Below are 19,282 nucleotides of genomic sequence, written 5' to 3'. Positions count from 1 at the left end.
CAAAAATCACTGGCTAACATGGTGAAATTCCGTCTCTACTAAAAATACAAAAAATTAGCCGGGTGTGGTGACGGGCGCCTGTAGTCCCAGCTACTCCAGAGGCTGAGGCAGGAGAATGGCGTGAACCTGGGAGGCAGAGCTTGCAGTGAACTGAGATCGCGCCACTGCACTCCAGCCTGGGCGACAGAATGAGACTCTGACTCAAAAAAAAAAAAAAAGAAAGAAAAAAGAAAAATCAGTGGCTGCCAGGGATTCTGGGAGAGGGAAACATAACAGGTGAAGTACAGAGGAGTGTCAGGCAGTTACGCTATACTGTGTGACAGTAAAATGGAGACACCTGTCCTTGTACCTTTGTGTAAACCCATAGAACCCACAACACCCATACTGAACTCTCATGCAAACTCCGCAATTTGAGTCCTAACAGTGTGTCTGTGGAGACTCACCAGTTGTGAGGAGTGTCCCACCCTGGTGGGGATGTTGGTACAGAGGAGGGCTATGCATGTGTCAGAACAGGGGGGGAAATGGGAAATCCCTGTACATATCTTCTGCCCAATTGTGCTGTGAACCTAAAGCTATTCTGAAAAATAAAGCCTACTAATTTAAAATTACAGTAATTAGGAAAGTGCGTGAGTGGGTCATGAAGAGACAGAAAGACAAAGGGAGCCGACCAGGAAGCATGGAAACAATACGTAGGAGTGTGGGAATTCCATTTTCGACGGAAACAGCAACACGAATCGGCACCAAGAGGACAGACCAGCCCCTCGCGGCGCTGGGACAGTCGGTTTTCCACAAGGAAAAAGAGAAAGTTAAATCCCTACCTCCCTGTACAGAAAAATCAATTCCAGATGAATTAAAGACATAGATGTGAAAAGAACTACAAAACTTTTAGGAAAAAATATACAACAATATTTGTGTGACCCCAGAGTAGGAAGGAATTTCTAAACACAATGCCAAAATATGCACACTGTGAAGGGAAATATTGGTCCCGAGACTTCATGAAGATCCATGCCGTCTCTTTAGGCCTTGGCTTGCAGTGGCCACGCTGTGACTTCTGCTGTGTTCTATTGGCCGAAGCAAGTCATGGGCCTCTGAGGCACAGGGCTGGCACCAACTCCACCCTGAAGAATCACCTGGCTAAGCTGCAGCTACAAAGAAGGGTGGAGGACTTGGTCACTATCGCCACCGATCTTCCATACCGCAGCCTGGTAGTCAGGGAAGACCATGGAGAGGAGCCCTATTTGAGCAAGATGATGGAGAAAGTACAGAAGTCTGGGGGAAAATTAGGAAAAAAGAATAAGTCAGTGAGGTGTGACCCAAGGAGGGGAGTCTGGGCGTCACCGCTGAAGCAGAAAGAGATTCATCGCAACTCTTTCCAAAGTGACTGACGTTGGAAACCTTTTAAAATGCATGTGTTTGGTCCAGGAGGTCCAGCAAGTATCTGCCTGTCTCCCTCCCACTCTGGTCCCCCAGAACCTGGCATATAGGGCACAGGGAGCAGTTTGAGAAGGGGACAGAGAGCCGGTGCCAGCTGGCACCCAGGCTGGCCAGAAGAACACCAGTGGGCACTGGGAGGGAAGCCCAAGCATGGTAACCATGGTCAAGAGAAGCCCGCAGGGAGCCACCTGTCACCTTTGACCAGTTGGTCTGCAGAGATGAGCTTCCTAGAATTAAACACAAGTGGGGATTTATCTCCAGAGCTTTGAGGATGGAGCATTCATTAATCATTCCCTGCAGTGGCTCCGCTGGGCACGGGGGCACATCTGGCCCAGATTCAGGTCTGACTTTCCTGCAGAGCCCTCCCTGGACTCAGGGGAGATGTGGGAGGTATGCAGGGGTGTCAAGGGCACTCTGGGGTGCAAAGTCTTTGGTCCCAGATATCCAAAGGGCTTTTCAGAGTCAGCCAAGGAGCTGATGTGCTGCAGAGGGCCAGGCTGACCGCAGAGCAGTGGGCGTTCTCATCTTCAAAGACTCTGCCGGGGTCTTAGAGGTTAATTTGGGGGGACTGCAGTGTTTTTGATGATGCCTTTTTCTTGTCCCTGCAGCTTCCACACCAAATCTCTCTGAACCCTCAGACTAGGGACTAGGATGTCAGTCTTGATGCCCGCCCAGGTTCCCCTACCCCCATCCAACGTCCCACCAGGCACCAAGCCCTCCAGAACCACCTTTCCTGTCTGTCCACCCCCCCAGGTCCTCTGCCACTGCCTGGCAGGACTAACACTCCAGCCTATCTGGATCCCCAAGGACCTCTTTGTGGTCACCTGTCCCAGACTCACCCCCGCCTCTCCCTCACGGCTGACGGAGAGCTCACAACAGAGTAGGATCAGTTCCTTCCCTGCAGACAAAACCCCACAGGCTCACCATTGCCTCTGGACAAAGTTTTCTTCTGAACCAGAAAGTCACGGCTCTTGTAGACTCCTGACCACATCCTCTGTCTCAAGGGGGCCTGAGGGCTGAGCCCCCTAGGTCCCTGAGGGCCACACCAGCTACTCCTTCCTGTTCCTCTGTTTTCACTGCCCCCAGGACCTTGTGCATCTAGCAATTTTCACTTTAATCTTTGTGAAGTGACACCACCTCCAGGAAGCCTTCCTAGAGGCACCAAGCAGAGTTGACATCCTGCCTTTGTGCTGTAACTGGCAACAAGACAACCTCTGATTGAGGACGAACAGCTCCCCTGAGCCATGTGCTCTCTGACGGCAGGACGATGTCTGATCCGTTTCCATGGTCTGATCCGGTTCCATGGGGATGGACTAAAGGCTTATCCTAAAAGAACCTACCAAAAGCTGGTGAAACAGAGATCAACCCGGAGCCTGGCTTGGCTCTGACAACCTCCACACAAGCCCAGTGGCCTTGGCCATTGAACAGAGAAGGCGAGGCATGGCGGCTGCTCTCCCTGGGCACATCAGAGCTTTGTAGCTCAGGAAGCTGCTCCAGCCTCTGGCCTGACAGATCTGGACTGAACCTGCTGAGGGCTGGATGGAGCTCAGCTCCCAGGCCATAGAGGGTGGATGAACTGGCAGGGCCTCGGTGTCCCCTGGGCGAAATCCCTCACATCACAGGAGAGGAGGCAACAAGCGACACCACAGGGGTATCTCTTGCTGGGCCCAGAACTTTCCTCTGCCTCGAGGGTAAATTCAGAGTCACCCGCCCCCACCTGCCACCTTAAAATCACCCCCTCTTCCTGTCTCTGTCTGCCCCTCCCCATGAGCCGGAGCCCTGAGAACTGAGGCCCAGGGGAGAACAGTGACCACCCCCATCACAAGCAGGATGGGCTCACCAGAGCGCGGGCTGGGGGCCGGGAGGATGAGGATCTGGGGCAAGAGAAAGGGCGCAGGAAGGGAAAATGAGGAAGCGAAGATCCACGGGCCTGGGTTGGAGGGAGGCTGTCACAGAGAGGGAGGGGCTCCCACCAGCTCTGCCCAACCCTCCCTCCTCAAGGCCTGCATCCAGTGGGCAGGGCCTTTTTAGAGGTCCTTTCCTCCTCCTGTCACCCCTGCCAGGCAGACGGGGACACACCACCCACCCATCTGGCAGGCAAGGCACAGGCCGGGGAGGTTTACACACCCCAGGGCCCCAGCGCAGGACAGGAGACCCCATCCACCCTCTCTCTGCCCCTTAGTTTCAGCATTTGTGGAATGGAACTCCGGCAGCCCCTCTTGCCGAGAGTCTGAAGGATGATGCCACCGCACTGCCTTGGGTTTTTGGAGGCCAGGACTCTCCCACACAGTAACTCTAATCATGACACCACACATGCCCTGCCCTGCCCCTGGCCCACCACTAATTGAGTTTTTCCAGAGGCCTTGAAGTGTTTTTTGAGCATTGCCCACTAAGTCACAGGTGATGAGCTGTGATGTTTCAGCCACACATTCCTGGCACCCCCTAGCCGGGGCATGAGCATGTTCCTTATGGCTCAGTCCTGTCCGGGGCTCCATTAAACCGAGCTTACAATTAAGGAAATGTGATAGGAAAATTAGCTGATGTGTGAAACCGGAGCCTCGGTACAGTTACAAAAGACAATGTCTTCCAAGCCCTGATTAGCCACTCAGCCTGACATGAGGTTAAGCTAAAGAACGCCAGATTAATCCAGATGGACAATTATGACGCGTTCTTCTCCGGCGTCAAGCCTGTTGCTAAATTTCTGCTGTGGCTCCCTGCCAGGAAGGTATTGTGTTCTGAGACTAAAATACTTTTCATTTTTTCTACAATTTCTGCTTAAAAAGTTCCAAATGTTCAGCCATATGATGTGAAACTTAACTTCAAGAAAATCCTAGGGGGGTTGACGGGGAGGAAAATATGGGGGTCTGATCCCCTGACCCCACGCCGGGGGAGGATACGGTTTCAAGCCTTTCTTCTGGCCCCACTCCTCTCTCCTAACCCTAAGGAGACAAGTGAGCCTGGTCCTCCAGGAAGACTGGAGCGCCTCTGGTGAAGGCAGAATCCACCAAGGCCCCCATCCTGCAAACTCCTTCCCAGTGTGTGGGTTTTCAAGGGCCGTGCGGCAAAGTCTGGAAGCCCAGGCACCTGGGTTCCAAGTTCTGCCTCTGTCAGCCTCGGCGTCCTGGGCTTCCGCAGCTCAAATTAAATTCCATCAATAGTCCTGCAGGTTACTCTTCTAGAAGCACAGTCACCTCATTTAAACGTCACAAAAGCCCCATGCGGGAGGGCTCTTACCTCCACCTTACAGATGGGCACACTGAGGCCCACAGGGCTTAATAACTTGACGAGACAAGCGAGTGGTGGAGGCCGAATTCCAGCCCATGTGATGTGAATCTCACGGTTTGATTGACCAGGTGTCTGCAAGTGTCAGCTTGGTGTGAGGGGCTGCTCCAGACCCCTCTAGCTGGGACGGGTGACTTTCTGTTATGAGAGTGTTGGCTCCTTCATCTGAGTTCTATACAGGGGAGGAGAGAAGGGGAATGGCCTCAATGCCTTGGTCCTTGAGGCTCTGCCTCTTGTAGCCCCTCTAGGACTGTGCAGTCACCTCTGCACCTCCAGTCCCAGGCCCAGCACCAGGCATGGAGAAGCTCAAGGCATAGCCGTCAAGCTGTCTAAAATTAATCACATGGGGCCATGGTGAGTGATCTACAAAGATGTGCATAGTGCATTGTTGGGTTTTAAAACCCGAGCAGGGTCTAGCAGTAGAGTATCCACTCTGTAGATGATACAGGAATTAGGTAAAGACCCAGGAAACTCAGATTGTGAGGCCTCATCAATTACTGCAGGCCTAAGGATTACCAATCGTATCGATTGGGATCAATTACTGTTCCTAACACAGAGCCTAGCCCAGAGGAGGCAAGTGAATGAGAATGAATGAATGAAGCCCTCCGGAGCCCACAGCCAGGAGCCTGCAGGGGCCGAGGCTGCCTTCTTTACCTCGGGGTCCACCGTGGCTGGGTGAGCAGCCTGGAGCAGGTGCAGAGTGGTTCTGATTTCCTTTGCAATCTGTCTCTGTGGCTTCCTTTTGTGCACTGCACAGGAGGCAGCATTTGTAATATCAACCAGGCAATAGAAGGGATGATGGGACGTGACCGCACCATGAGACGCCCCCAGCAGGGACTCCCAGCCCGAGGGTCCCAAACTCCAAGGACAAGCCAGAGAAGCAGAAGCAGCCCCAGGCAGCATGTGGTCTTGACTGTCTCCTGAAGCATCCCAACCCCAGGCACAGTTGCCAACCTACCTCCCCAGGAAAGGGGCACGTCACCTCGCCACAGCAGAACACCGGAGGCTCAGGGAGCCTTCGGGACCACATAAAGGAGGAAGCAGGACTTGAACTCCCAGCCCCGGGCCCAGGAGCTCAGATGGGCCGAGGTGTGCAGGTGGCCCCTGGCTGGGTGTGAATGCAGTTCCTTTTCCTCGGAGACTCCTCCCGCAGGCTTCTGCCCAGGGCACTTCCCAAAGCATGAGCTTCCGGCTAGACACAGGCCCCCCAAGCTTTTCCCCACCCCCATCAGGGCAGTCTCCTCTCTGCTTTTCATAGCAGTCGGAGGCCCCAGGGACTCCGTGGACTAGCGGCTCCTCTTCCATGAAGGCTCCAGGCCGCCAGTCAGCAGATCATTCAGGCTGCAGCCAGGCTCTTCCCTTCAACGTCGCTCCCACTAATTCAGACCAGGCCCGAGCTGCTGAACTCTACCTAGGGCGCCTCAAGGAGTCACGGATGCAATGCATCAAATGAGGAGCACGTTTCCAGCGCTCGGCCCCTGACAGACACATGGAACTCTAGACTCTCTGGGGTGGGAAAGATCTTAAAAGGCATCCTGTCCAGCCACCCCCATCCACCACCACTGCTGCCATCCAGAGCCGGGAGCTCCCCACACGACCAAGAAAATTGAACACAACATCTAGCCTCTTACACACCTCCAGGGACGGAGAGCTCACTACTTCACTGAGTGACCTGCTCTTTCTGCCATCAGCTTCATCCTTCCTGAAATGCATGTGAAACAGCCGCTTCCCCTTGCAGTCCCCAGCGCTGACCTCAGGACTGTGCAGGGCATGTGAGCCCCTCTTCCCAGAGACAGTGTTCTCAGGGTCTGATCCCCTCTCTTTCAGGTGTCACAGCTCAGTTTCTGCCATGACCTCACACTGTGTCCTGGGACCACCTCAGGCACTCTCTAATCACCTTAATGTAAGGTGCCCAGAAGAGTCAGTGAACTGCCCCTGAGTGGGGACAATAGCCCCAGGCACTTCTGAACCTGACCCAACTATGGGGCGGCTCTTCATACTGGCCCTTCTGGCACTAGATGCCACACCCGTGGGGTCTCACTGAAGCCTCATACTGAAGCTGTTATTCCCATTATACAGGTGAGGAAACGGAGGCTGAGAAAGGTCATGTGATTCACCCAAGTCCACATAGCCATCTGTGACAGACCCAGGTCTGCCAGCTCCTCTGAACCGAAGGCTGAATGGGCTGCTGCTACCATGCTCAGGAGACAGGCCGTCCCCGCTACAGCAGCTGCTGTGACCCCAACTGCCTATAGGCTGGAGCTGCACCCTTCAGCCTGGGGCCTGTGTGGCTGGTAGGCCCTTCTCTGCTGTGTGCAGGGCAGGCAGCCAGAAGTGCCCAGGGAATGAATGGCCCGTCCACCCAGAAGCAGGTGGGAGCCGGATAAACACGCCAGCGCCCACACCACTGGGTGTAACTCTCGGGCCCCTGTTCTACGCGGTGCCCCACATCTTCCCGACAGGATGAAGCTCCAGGTGCTTTGCTGTGGAAGCACCTCTGACTCTAAGCCACCCACTGCTTCCTTTCCCTCCTTCCCACCCGTGTTTCCTGGGATCACCTCAAAAATAAGTCCTCGTCTCCGTGTCTGCACCTGGGGACCCAAACTAAGACACCAAGCAGCTGAGATTGGAATACTCGGAAGTATTGGAGTCCTCTGAAGATCGCCCCGGACTTCCTATTCTAAACACCTGTGGGGTGTTTTTGTTTGTGTGTTTCTGTTTGCGTTTGGACTCTGATACTCAGAAAACACTTTGGGGTCTTCCTCAACTTCTGGAAATGCACATAAATGTACCAAAACCAGTTTGGGGTTGGATGTGATGACATGGCTAATGGGAAGCCTGCATTGGAGGCAGCGAATTCCAGGGTGCTCCGCAAGGTGACATTAAAGCAATAATGAGGTGACAGCCGTGGCACGGTCCGGCCTGGACATTCGTGTCTGTGACTCACTTTATCCTGCAAAAATCGAGTCCAGGATGTGCCCCGGTTTTGGGTTTGAGCTCTTTCACTCCCTGGGACTAGACACAGAAAGGCCTGGGGCAGCGCCCTGCTTCTAGAAGCTCCAGGACCCAGCGTTGGGAAACGGCAGTGGCGTTGTGAGCACTGGAGGGTGGGAAGGGGGTCTAGTCCAAGGCCACGTGGCCTCCCCAAGCCTCCGTTTCCCAGTAGGATTCCCGGAGGGCTATGGCGCAAAGCGCCTGCAGCACCTGGCGCCTGGTGTATACTCAGCAGACAGTGGTGACCGTCAGGAGCTGCGCAGAGAAGCAGACCGGGACCTGGAGCTAAAGAGGCCTTCGGAGATGAGCCGGGAAAGCCCAGGGAGCAGTCATGGATTGCACAAACGAGGCTGGACTGGAAGATGCTGGAGCCCACGTGAAGCTCTGGCTCTCTTCTGTTAGAATGTGGCCTCGGCTCCCACTAGTGGGGTGGTTTGGGGTCATGCAGCAGAGGTCTGGGACGGATCAGGAAAAGCCGCTTCACACACGTCTGCTCTGCCATTGCCCTCGTGCCGTGGACAGAGCTAACCAGCCAGGTGCTGCAGCTCTTGATGCCAACCATTCACCGACTCCACGGCCAGAAGCACCTACTATGTGCCTACTATGCACCAGGCACCGTGCCCACGCAGGCCCAGCCAGCGCCCTGCCCTGTCCTCTCAGCCAACACTTCCCCGGGCGCATCTGCCAGAAAGGATTAAGAAGTTGCCTTAGGACGCCTGGCTTTGTTTGGGAAATGTCCCCCAGCTGAGAAGGAGAGGCCGGAGAAGGGAAGAATGACCAATTATACGCTGTGCTGTCTCCAGATGAAAGGGTCTTTTTGTGGCCCTCCTCCATCTCCTGTTTGGGCTGTCAACAGCAATTTGACGAGGAATGTTGCTCGGCCTGACCTGTTTTTTCAAGATGGTAACCTATATTGTGTATCATCTCAGCCCTGGAGATCACCAGCCGGCACCCTCCTCAGCACAGTTCCCCCAGTTGAACTTCACCTTTAAAACCAGGAAAATTGATTGGAAAAAAATTCAGGGAAATCTCCCACTAATGATATTTTGAGTTCAGGAACAAGGGGGTGGGGGGGAAATTAAAGTGGCTTTAATCTGATTCTCAACATGGATTTCAGTGGTGAATGGTCAATTGTTACTAAATTCTAATTGGTTCTGGGTCACTCCCTTTGAAATAGTGGCTGTGTTCTGTTCATTTTTTCAATTAAATCTTAACAATTCACATCTGACAAAACTCAAAAATCTTGTCAAAAATTGTTCGGATTTGTATAGTAAGAATGTGCAAGAAGCAACGTGGAGCTTGGACTGGGGGAAACTTTCATACGGAGGAACAGTTTAAGAGCTAATTACGAGAACGCCGATTTATTGTTTACTGACTCGCTTCCTTAGAGTACAGAGAACAAACCTTTCTCATCAACTTGCAAAAACTATTTTGGAGGAAATCGAAGTGACCACAAATGGCTTTGCCTAAGCAATGATTGTTCTCTGGATGGAGAAATTCAAACCCTTTTCACGTCTCATCTCTCATTGTGAGAAAGTTTTATTTTATTCCCCAAGTGAAACAGGAGACCACTTCATGGAGAAAAAAACAAGGGCTTTGCAACCAGCCGACTCGGGTTCAAAGCGCGCGTCTGCCACCGAAAAGCTGGGCGATAACTTCCCTGCCGGGACACTGTCTGAGCCTCAGTTTTCTCACCTGTGAAATGGGGGCGATGTTTTCTAGATTTGTGATCATGAGTCAGTGCTGTTTGACACCTGAGGTGCTCCATAAACCGAAGGTGGCACTTAGATTATAGAAGGGCTATGGCTTGGCCCTAGGCTTTGTTTTATCTCTGAAGACACTCTAGGGCAGAGAGGGCCATGACTATCCCAGCGTCACACAGCCAATCCGTTCTGGAGCCAGAAAGAGAAGCCAATCCTTTTTCTCTCAAAGCTGCTTCTGGAAGGTTTCTGGGTGACATTTCAGAATGTGTGCATGGCTGTCTGGAGCTCACACCTGGCTTCTCAGAGCGTGGTCGCTGGGCCAGCTGCCTGATATCACCTGGGAGCTTGTTAGAATGCAGACTTTCAGGCCCCAGTCCAGGCCCTGAATCGGCGTTATCACAGGCGCCCAGCAGGATCCTGGGCGCTGGAGGGTTGTAGGCGTGCTGGTTTGTGGCATTTCATCAGCCTCTGAGGACCTGAACACTAGAGCCGCTGCCACGTCCACGACGGCCCTGTATGCCCTCCAATGTCACAGCCAGGCCTGCTCCTCGTGCGGGACGGAGAAGGCCACGGGGATGCTGGTGAAGAGGACTAGCGAGGAGGACCCCGGGCTGTGCAGCATCCCTGAGGGACACGCAGCCACGGGGGCGTCCTCCACAACATCGTCTACCCGTGGTCCTTGGTGGCAGCCTGCCCTGCTTAGCGCCTCTATGCATTACTACCCTGACCCTATAACGCAGTACCCCTATCACCCACATTGTCCAGCCCCGCCCTGCAGCTCCTGGCTACTTTCCTCTCCACATTGTCCACATCTCTTTGTCCGAGGGGGTGCCAAGGAAATGAACAGCCCCTCCCAGCGGCCCTCAGCCAGCACCCCGCCCCACTGCAGGATCACTCAGGAGGAGTGCCTGGAGAGATGGGGTGGCCCCCGGGGGATAACTGGCTGACCCCTCCCTTCCCTACTTCGCCTCCCCCTCCCCTGTTGGGGGCCCTGCATCTCCTAAACCAATTCTTTGCATGCAGCCCCTGTCTCCGTCCCTGCTTTTGGGACAGGCGCCGGTCAGGTAAGTCCTTATGTCCCACCAAGGCATAAGGCTGCAGGCGCCAGAGTGTTCAGGGAGCGGCCCAGCCAGATCTGTGTGAAACCTTGGAGCTGGTGGCCTCGCTGGCTGCTGCGTGGAGGATGAATGCGGGGCCGGACAGGCATGGGGGGGATGAGGCAGGGAGACTGGGTAGGGGCGGGGCCAGGACATGACATGGGTGCACTGGAAGGGTGTTGGGGCTGGAACAGGCAGGACCTGGGAGTCGGGTGTGGAGAGATGGGAAGGGGTGGGTTCCCCAGTCCACTCTGCATGGTTGATCCTGACTCTCCATCCAGTTCCAGGCTAGGTTTTGGTCTCACCGCCTCCAGAGAGCCCTCCCTCACTGCTCCACCATGGCCCCCAAGAGCACAACCACCCTGCTCACATTGGTCAACAGAGCCCCCTCCCACCGGGGCCTGCCTGAGCTCAGCACAGCCCAGGGGTTCCCACATCGCTCCTCCAAAGAGGTGCAAGCCCTGGTCACCCAGGTGTGGAGCCATCACGGTTCATTAACCAGAATCCAGAGGTTCAGGGGCCAACCTGGGCCCTCCCGGGATGAGCTGCCTGGCCTCTCTGGTCTTGGTACCCTCACATCCCCCATGGGAATGAGGCTCCTCTCCCAGAGACTCAAGATATGAGTGCCAGCGTTCCCAGGACAGCACCTCAGACCCAGAGCTGGGATCCCACCCACTGACCCCAGAGCAGAGGCTCCTGCAAGGGAGAGTCACCAGGAAGCAGCTGTGCAAAATCCTGTGTGTGGACATCCACGCGAGAAACCTGAACCCAGACCCCAACCTATACCGACAAAAGTTAACTCAAACAAACTAAAAAACTCCTAGAAGGTAACAGAGGGGAAATCTAAGTGACCTTGGATTTGGCGATGACTTTTTATGCACCAAAAGCATAATCGATGAAGAAACACTTGACAAATTAGACTTCATTAAAATCAAGAACTTAGGCTCTGCAGAAGACACCGTTAAGAGAGTAAGTACAAAGAACACATAGAATTCAACGATAAAAAACCAACAACCCAAGTGAAAAGGGGGCCAAAGATCCTAACAGGCACCAAAGATGATACCCAGAAAGTAATGAGCATACGGAAAGATGGTCCGTGTCATATGTCACCAAGGAATTGCAAATTGAAACGACACCAAGGCTGGGCATGGTGGCTCATACCTGTAGTCTCAGCACTTTCGCAGGCCGAGGTAGGTGGATCACTTGAGCCCAGGAGTTCGAGACCAGCCTGGGCAACATGGTGAGATCTTGTCTCCACAAAAACCAAAACACAAAAATTAGCCAGGCGTGGTGGTGTGCACCTGTAGTCCTAGCTACTCAGGAGGCTGGGGTGGGAGAATTACCTGAGATTGGGAGGTCCAGGCTGCAGTGAGCTGTGATTGTACACTGTATTCCAGCTTGGGCAACAAAGCGAGACCCGCTCTCAAAAAAAAAAAAAAAAAAAAAGGAAGACAACACCAAGACACCACTACATACTTATTAATGGCCAAAATCCAGAACACAGACTATCCTGAATGCTGGTACGAAGCAGGAGCGCTCACTCATGGCTCCTGTTGAATGCGTGAACACGATCGTATGAACAACGCAGAACGCCAAGTGGCACAGCTGCTCTGGAAGGCGGTTCGGCAACTTCCTGCCAAACTAAATGTACTTAAAATCTAATCCAGCAATTGCACTCCTTGATATTTACTCAAATGAATTAAATACTTATAGCCACCCAAAAACCTGCACATGACATTTATGGTAGCTTTATTCATGGTCACCGGAAACTGGAAGCCACCAAGGTGTCCTTCAGTAGGCAAATGGATACATAAATTGTGGTACAGACAGTGGAATATGATTCAGCCCTTGAAAGGAACGAGCTATCCTGCCATGAAAAGCCATGTCACAAAGTGAAAGAAGCCTACACACGGTGAGTCCAGCTCAATGACATTCTGGACAAGGCAGCACCGTGGAGGCGGTGAGGGGCTCAGCCGTTGGTGGGGGCTGGGGGAGGGAGGGATGAAGCGGCAAGGCTCGGAGGAATTTGAGGGCAGCAGCGCTGCTCCGGATGGTGCTCCCGTGGGGGATCCATGTCATCGTGTGTTTGTCCAAACCTGCATGTGTGCAACACCAAGAGGGAACCCTCGATGTGACTGTGAGCTTTAGGTAATCATGGATCACTGTTGGTCACCATTCTGCACCACACTAATGCAAGGTGATAGGAATCGGGGAAACTTGCAGGGGAGAAGATGGGAAGATGGGGATGTGGGGATGTGAGAACATGGGAATATGGGGATATGCAAATATGAGGATATGGGGATATGCAAATATGGGGATGTGGGGATATGTAAATGTGGGAATATGGTGATATAGGGACATGGGAATATGGGGATATGGGAAGATGGGAAGATGGGAATATGCGGATGTTGGGATATGGGAATATGAGGATATGGGGATATTGGGATACTGGGATATTGGAATATGGGGATATGGGGATGTGGGAAGATGGGACTATGTGAATATTGGGATATGGGGATATGGGGATGTTGGAATATGGGGATATGGTGATATTGGAATATGGGGATATGGGGGTGTGGGAAGGTGGGACTATGTGGATATTGGGATATGGGGATATGGGGATGTTGGAATAGGGGGATATGGGAATATGGGAACTCTTTGTGCTTTTTGCTGAATATTTCTGTGAGTCTAAAACTGCTCTAAAAGTAAAGTTCATTAAATTAAAAACAATAATAACAATCCTGTGCCTCAGCTGCCCAGAGCTGCTGCGTGAGGCGATGGGACCCGGATGGGCACAATCTGGCACCTTGGGAAGGCCAGCCCTGCCAGGGTTGCATGGGAGCCTCCTCTGTGCTCAGGGAGACAGAGAGAAGAGTCGAGCCTACCCGGGATGGGGTGGGGGGTGTGAAACATGAGGCCTTCAGCCCAGAGCAGGAGACGGGGTCCGAGGGTGACGAGGGTGGGGACAGAGAAGGTGACATTATGAGGCCCCAGGGGCAGAGCAGGGCGATTCCTGGAGGAGGGGCCAACGGCTGAAACTTAAGGGAGAGTGAAGAAAGCCAGTCCCAGGGGCTCATCTACTGTCACCCAAGGTCCAGCACATCTGTACCTCCTCCCCACACCCGGCTTGGCTCGGGACAGGCCCTTCCACCCTAGCTCTTGCCCGTCCCCTTTGCAGCCCCTTTTCATAGCCCCCACCAGGGACTGTTCTACAATGCAAAAGGGGCCCAAGGCACCCTGCTCAGAGCCCTTCAGTGGCTCCCCCTTGCCCTCAGGAGAAAGTCCCGTGCCTGGCCCAGCTTCCAGGTCCCTAGAGACCAGCCCCACTCCCCTGTCTTCCACCTGGCCCAGTCAGGTACGTGAAGGAGGGTGAAGAGACAGGAACCATTCTGGGTGGCTGGGACTGCACCATCCAATTCCACCAGTAGCCTGAGCCACCCCAGGCGGCAGGTCTTGCAAGGAGCTTTCAGGAACATGGACCCCTCTTATCCCCGCAGGGAGGCAAGGTAGGCAAGTGGCCCCCCATCTACAGAGGGGGGACTGAGATGCCAGGAGAGGGTGTTCTTGACCTGCTTGACCCAGTGCTTCCTGGAGAGGAGGGGCTGAAATTCCCAGACAGCCCACGTGTGAGAGGGGGGGTCTCGGCAGGGGGAGAGGCCCCCCCGCACCCAGGGCCTGGATGAGGCACCTCAGGATGCTTGTGACCACAGTATTTGCCCACCTGGGTTGGCTTTTCTCAGTCCTGGGGAAAGGGCAGAGGCAAAGGAGGGGCGGTACACAGCTGTGGAGGTCTGGGCTGTGCCCAGGAGAGGAAGCATCCCTGGAGCACTTGGCCTTGACCCCAGGAGGTGAAGGCCACCTCTGCTGTGGCCACAGCACTCAGCTAATCCATTATTGAGCACCTCAGCTGGTCACCAGGCAATTAGCGCCCAGGCCTCCGTCCTGACGCCTAATTGCACTAATTGATAGGGTTGGCCGTGGTCCCCCAACCCTTGCCCTTGTCCACAATGGCTTCACACCTGGGAGCCCAGCCTCTAGCCTCCCTCTCTCAGAACTTGCTGAAGCATCTTTTCCTGGAGGCCACAGTCTTGGGACCGCTTGGCCAGCCCTCCACGTTGGCCAGGATTTTACTCCAGTACCCGCCTCCCCTCACTTTCCCTTAGTCCCTAATACCAGGTCCTCCATTCACATATCTGTAAGATGGATGGGCAGGACTTGTTTAAGAGCAAAGGTCAGGTTCAATGGGTGCTATGGGGATGGGGGGTAAGTGACTGCTCCTTTTTGAGCCTCAGGCCCAGTTTGTAGGGCAGCCAGGATGACTAAATTAGATGACAGTTATAAAGTACAGAGCTCTGGGCCTGGCCCCAAGAGCTCAGTACACCTTCTCAGTGCCAGCACAGTAATGATTGTGATGGTGGTGATGGTGATGATGGTGGTGGCGATGATGATGGAAATAATGATGATGATGATGACGAAGATGGGATGACAATGGTGATGGTGATGGTAGTGTTGATGATAATGGTGATGGTGGTGAGGATGATGATGGCGATGGTGATGATGGCGATGGTGGTGATGACGTAAATGTCGTCTTCATCTCGTCATGTCATGTCATGTCACTATATCATTATCACTCTCACATCATGCATCATGCTCCCATGTCCCTGTCATGTCATGTCATAAATAAATAATAAATGAAAAATGAAATGCGTAATAAATTAATATAATGCGTAATAAACCTGTAAGTAATGTCATTACTAGTAATAAATTAATTACAATGTCATTAAATATATAAATCATGCTAATGTGTCGTAATAACAATGTAATGGTAATATATAATAAAATGAAATGGTAAATGTGTCGTAATAAATATCATAGTAATAATAGTAATGTACTAAGTAATAAATAATTATAAATAGGCAAAAATAAATTATAATGCCAAAAGCAATATTGTCATTAGCTATAATGCGTAATAATAGTAATGGTAATAATAAGTAAGTAATATAAGTAATTATAAGTAAGCCAATTAAATAGTAATGTAGTAAGCTAAACATGTAGTAAATATTAATAATATTATAAAATAAACAACAATAAACAACAACAAATTAGTGTGTGAACAGATATAGTGGCCAATAATGGTAATAAAATGATACAATGGTAATAATGAAGTAAAGTAAGAGTAAAGTAAGTAAATATGTCGTGGTAAATGTCGTGGTAAATATAATGTCATTAGTAATGTCGTGTCGTAATTAATATAAGTAAGTATTAATGCGATAAGTATGCACAAAGTAATGTATTAATGTCGTAATGTCATGGTAAATCTCGTCGCGAATAATGTCGTAATTATAATGGTAATGAAGTAAGTAAATGCGTAAATATGTCCTTGGTAAGTAATGTCATGTCGTGGTCATCGTAATGTCATAAGTAATATCTCGTAAAGTAATGAAGTAAAGTAAATAAATATCGTAAATAGTAAGTAATAAATATAAATATAATGTCGTAAATGCTCATAAATAATGTCGTATCGTAATAAAATAAATATTAATAAATGGTCTTAAGTAATGTCAATGTCGTGAAACCTGTCTCGTGTGTCTCGTAATTCCTAAAGTAAATGTATAAATGTGCAATAAAGTAATGTCATAGTAAATGAAAATAATAAATAGTATAATAGTATAAGTAATAGTATGCATCATTAAATAATATTAAATGTCTAAAGTAATTATAATGTAATGTCAGTAAGTAGTAATATATTAAAATATATGAAAAATAAGTAGAAGTAAGTAGTAATATATTTAAGTAGAGTAATTGTAAATGAGTAAATATGAAATGCAGTGAAGTGATGATGATGTGGTAGAGATGATGGCGGTGGGGCATATGGCCTGCTTAATGAGGGAATGACAGCCATACATGAGCATCCAGGATGTAGTGAGGCCCAGCAACATCATTGTTTGCCGAGAGCCTAGGAGCCCATCCTCTGATGCTCCACTCCTGGAAGATAACTATCCCTCCCTTGAAGATCCCCGATGCTTGCAAGAGGCAATAATGCTTCTTGGTACAACTACAAGCCCACCTTCCTGTCTCCTCTGAATGGTGAAGGCTTCAATGCAGAGCCCCGACAGTGTGGTGGTGAAGAGCCAGAGCTTGGAACCAGATGCCAGGTCCAGGCCCTGCTTCTGTCTGTATTAGGTTCACTGTCTGGAGCCTCTTACTTGATCTCTGCATTCCTGTTTCCTCGGCTATGGCCTGGAGACAATGGGAGTCCTGACTTCATGGGTTGATGTGCAGCTTATATGGGCCAATACGTACACTACTCTGGCATGGGACAGTCACCATTGTTATTAATTACCTGAAAATTAATGTAAATTAGTGTAAAGCTTTTTACTTCCAAGAACTCCATCCAAAAAGTAAAAAGATGACACAAAGAATGGAAGAAAATATTTGCAACACACATATATCATTTAGAACCTGTATCCAGAACATATAAAGAACTCTGACAACCCAACAATAAAAAGACAAATAACTCAATTTAAAAATAGCCCAAGGATTCAAATAGACATGTCTCTGAAAAGGATATAAAAATGGCAGATAAATAGATGGAGAGATATTCATTCTCATTAGTCATTAGGGAAATGCAAATCTAACTACAATTAGATATCACTTCACACCCATGATCACAGCTGGAATAAAAAAAGGCAGATAATAACAAATGCTGGTGAAGATGTGGACGAATGGGAACCCTCGCACATTGCTGAAAGTAGAATGGTGCAGCCACTTTGGAAAATAGTCAGGCATCTCCTCAAAAACAGAGCATTATGACATGAGCCAGCAATTCTGCTCCTAGGTATCTGCCCAAGGGCACTGAGAACATCGTCAACTTAAAAAAGCGTGCATGTGTATACACGGCAGCATCATTTATAATAGCCAAAAAAGTGGAAATAACCCAAATGTCCACTGACCGATGAATGGACAAAGAGGACTATCCATACAGCAAAATATTATTTGGCCATAAAAAAGAATGAAATGCTGTTACATACCTTGACAACATTACACAAAATGATAGAAGCCAGACACAAAAGGCCACTAAAGTGATTCCATTTACATAAATGTCCAAAATAGGCAAATCCATAGAGATATAAGTAGATTAGTGGTTGCCAGGGCTGGGAGTAGAGAGAAAAGGTGGGTGACTGCTAAGGGGTATGGGGTTTCTTTGGGGGGTAATGAAAGTGGTCTAAGCCCGGTGCAGTGGCTCATGCCTATAATCCCACCACTATGGGAGCCTGAGGTGGGAGGATCTCTTGAGTCCAGGAGTTCAAGACCAGCCGGGACAACATAGTGAGACCCCATCTCTAAAAATTTAACAAAATGAGCTGAGCATAGTGATGTGTGCCTGTAGTCCCAGTTACTCGGGAGAATTGCTTGAGCCCAGGAGGTCAAGGCAGCAGTGCGCTGAGATCACATCACTGCACTCCAGCCTGGTGACAGAGCAAGACCCTGCCTCAAAACAGAAGACAAAAGAGGCCGGGTGTGGTGGCTCATGCCTGTAATCCCAGCATTCTGGGAGGCCAAGGCGAGTCGATCACTTGAGATCAGGAGTTTGAGACCAGCCTGGCCAACATGGTGAAACCCTATCTCTACTAAAAAACAACAAACAAATAAAAAAATTAGCTGGGCTGTCAGCAGACACTTGTAATTCCAGCTACTTGGGAGGCTGAGGCAGGAGAATCGCTTGAACCAGGGAGGTGGAGGTTGTGGTGAGCGTAGATTGCAACACTGCATTCCAGCCTGGGTGATAGGGCCAGCGATACTCCGTCTCAAAAAAATAATAATATAAAAAAAAAGAAAGAAAGGAAAAAAAGAAAATCCTCTAAAATTAGATAGTAAAATTTAAAAGTGGGGTGGCGGTTACACCTCAATTCTATGAATATGCTTTAAAAACACTGAATTGTATAATTAAAAGGGTGAATTTTACAGTATGTGAATTATATCTCAATAAAACTATTATTAAAAAAGAAGCCCCCAATAAATGTTGGTGGATCAATGGAAGAATTTTTCCCAACTGGGAAATGAGGAGGGTGGAGATGAATCTGAGATGCTGAGGGGTCCTGTCGCCTTGTGCCTGGGCTGGCTGTTCATCCTTATGATGCCAGGGACAGACGGGTACAGCAGGTGCGGAGGTGGGTGGAGAGAAAGGGCCTTCTGAGGCCAAGACCCCAACCTCACAGTGTCCCCCTAGACGAATCCAGAAGTAACGACCCCTAGGCAGCAGCAAATGCTGCTTAGCGCCTCTTAGCAAAGAAGAGTCCAGAAGGTTCTAGCTATGATTTATCGTTATTATTCTCCTCGCCTCACCCCTTCCATCTGCTTGCTGGAGGTTCCACACGTCAGACATTGAACAGCCCGCCTCTCACAGTGTGCGCTGCCCCCGCCACCTCCCCTGGTCAGAGGCACCCTGACATCCCTCCCTCAATGCTGACCAGAATGAGGGCTATTCTACGTCCCGTCTGCTTCCCCTAAAGCGAGCTCCTTGAGGCATACAGAGCATCCTATGCTCTCTGAACCTGCAGAGCCCAACTCAGGGCCTGGGGATGGATGAATAGCTGGGTCACCCTGGGCTGTTGTGTGGGTTGTGCACTGCTCAAAAGTGCCTGGTCAAGGCAGCGGGTCAAGGCTGAAGTTCAGCTCACTCTGCTCACTACTCATCAAGCTGAACAGCCCAAAACTGCATGGGCTTGGAGGCAAGCCTTTTCTTAATTTCCAGAAAGATTGGTAGAGAGG

Source organism: Papio anubis, chromosome 3 (assembly GCF_008728515.1).
Source record: "Papio anubis isolate 15944 chromosome 3, Panubis1.0, whole genome shotgun sequence".
NCBI classification, from domain to species: domain Eukaryota; kingdom Metazoa; phylum Chordata; class Mammalia; order Primates; family Cercopithecidae; genus Papio; species Papio anubis.
Note: the sequence above shows the minus strand (reverse complement) of the source record.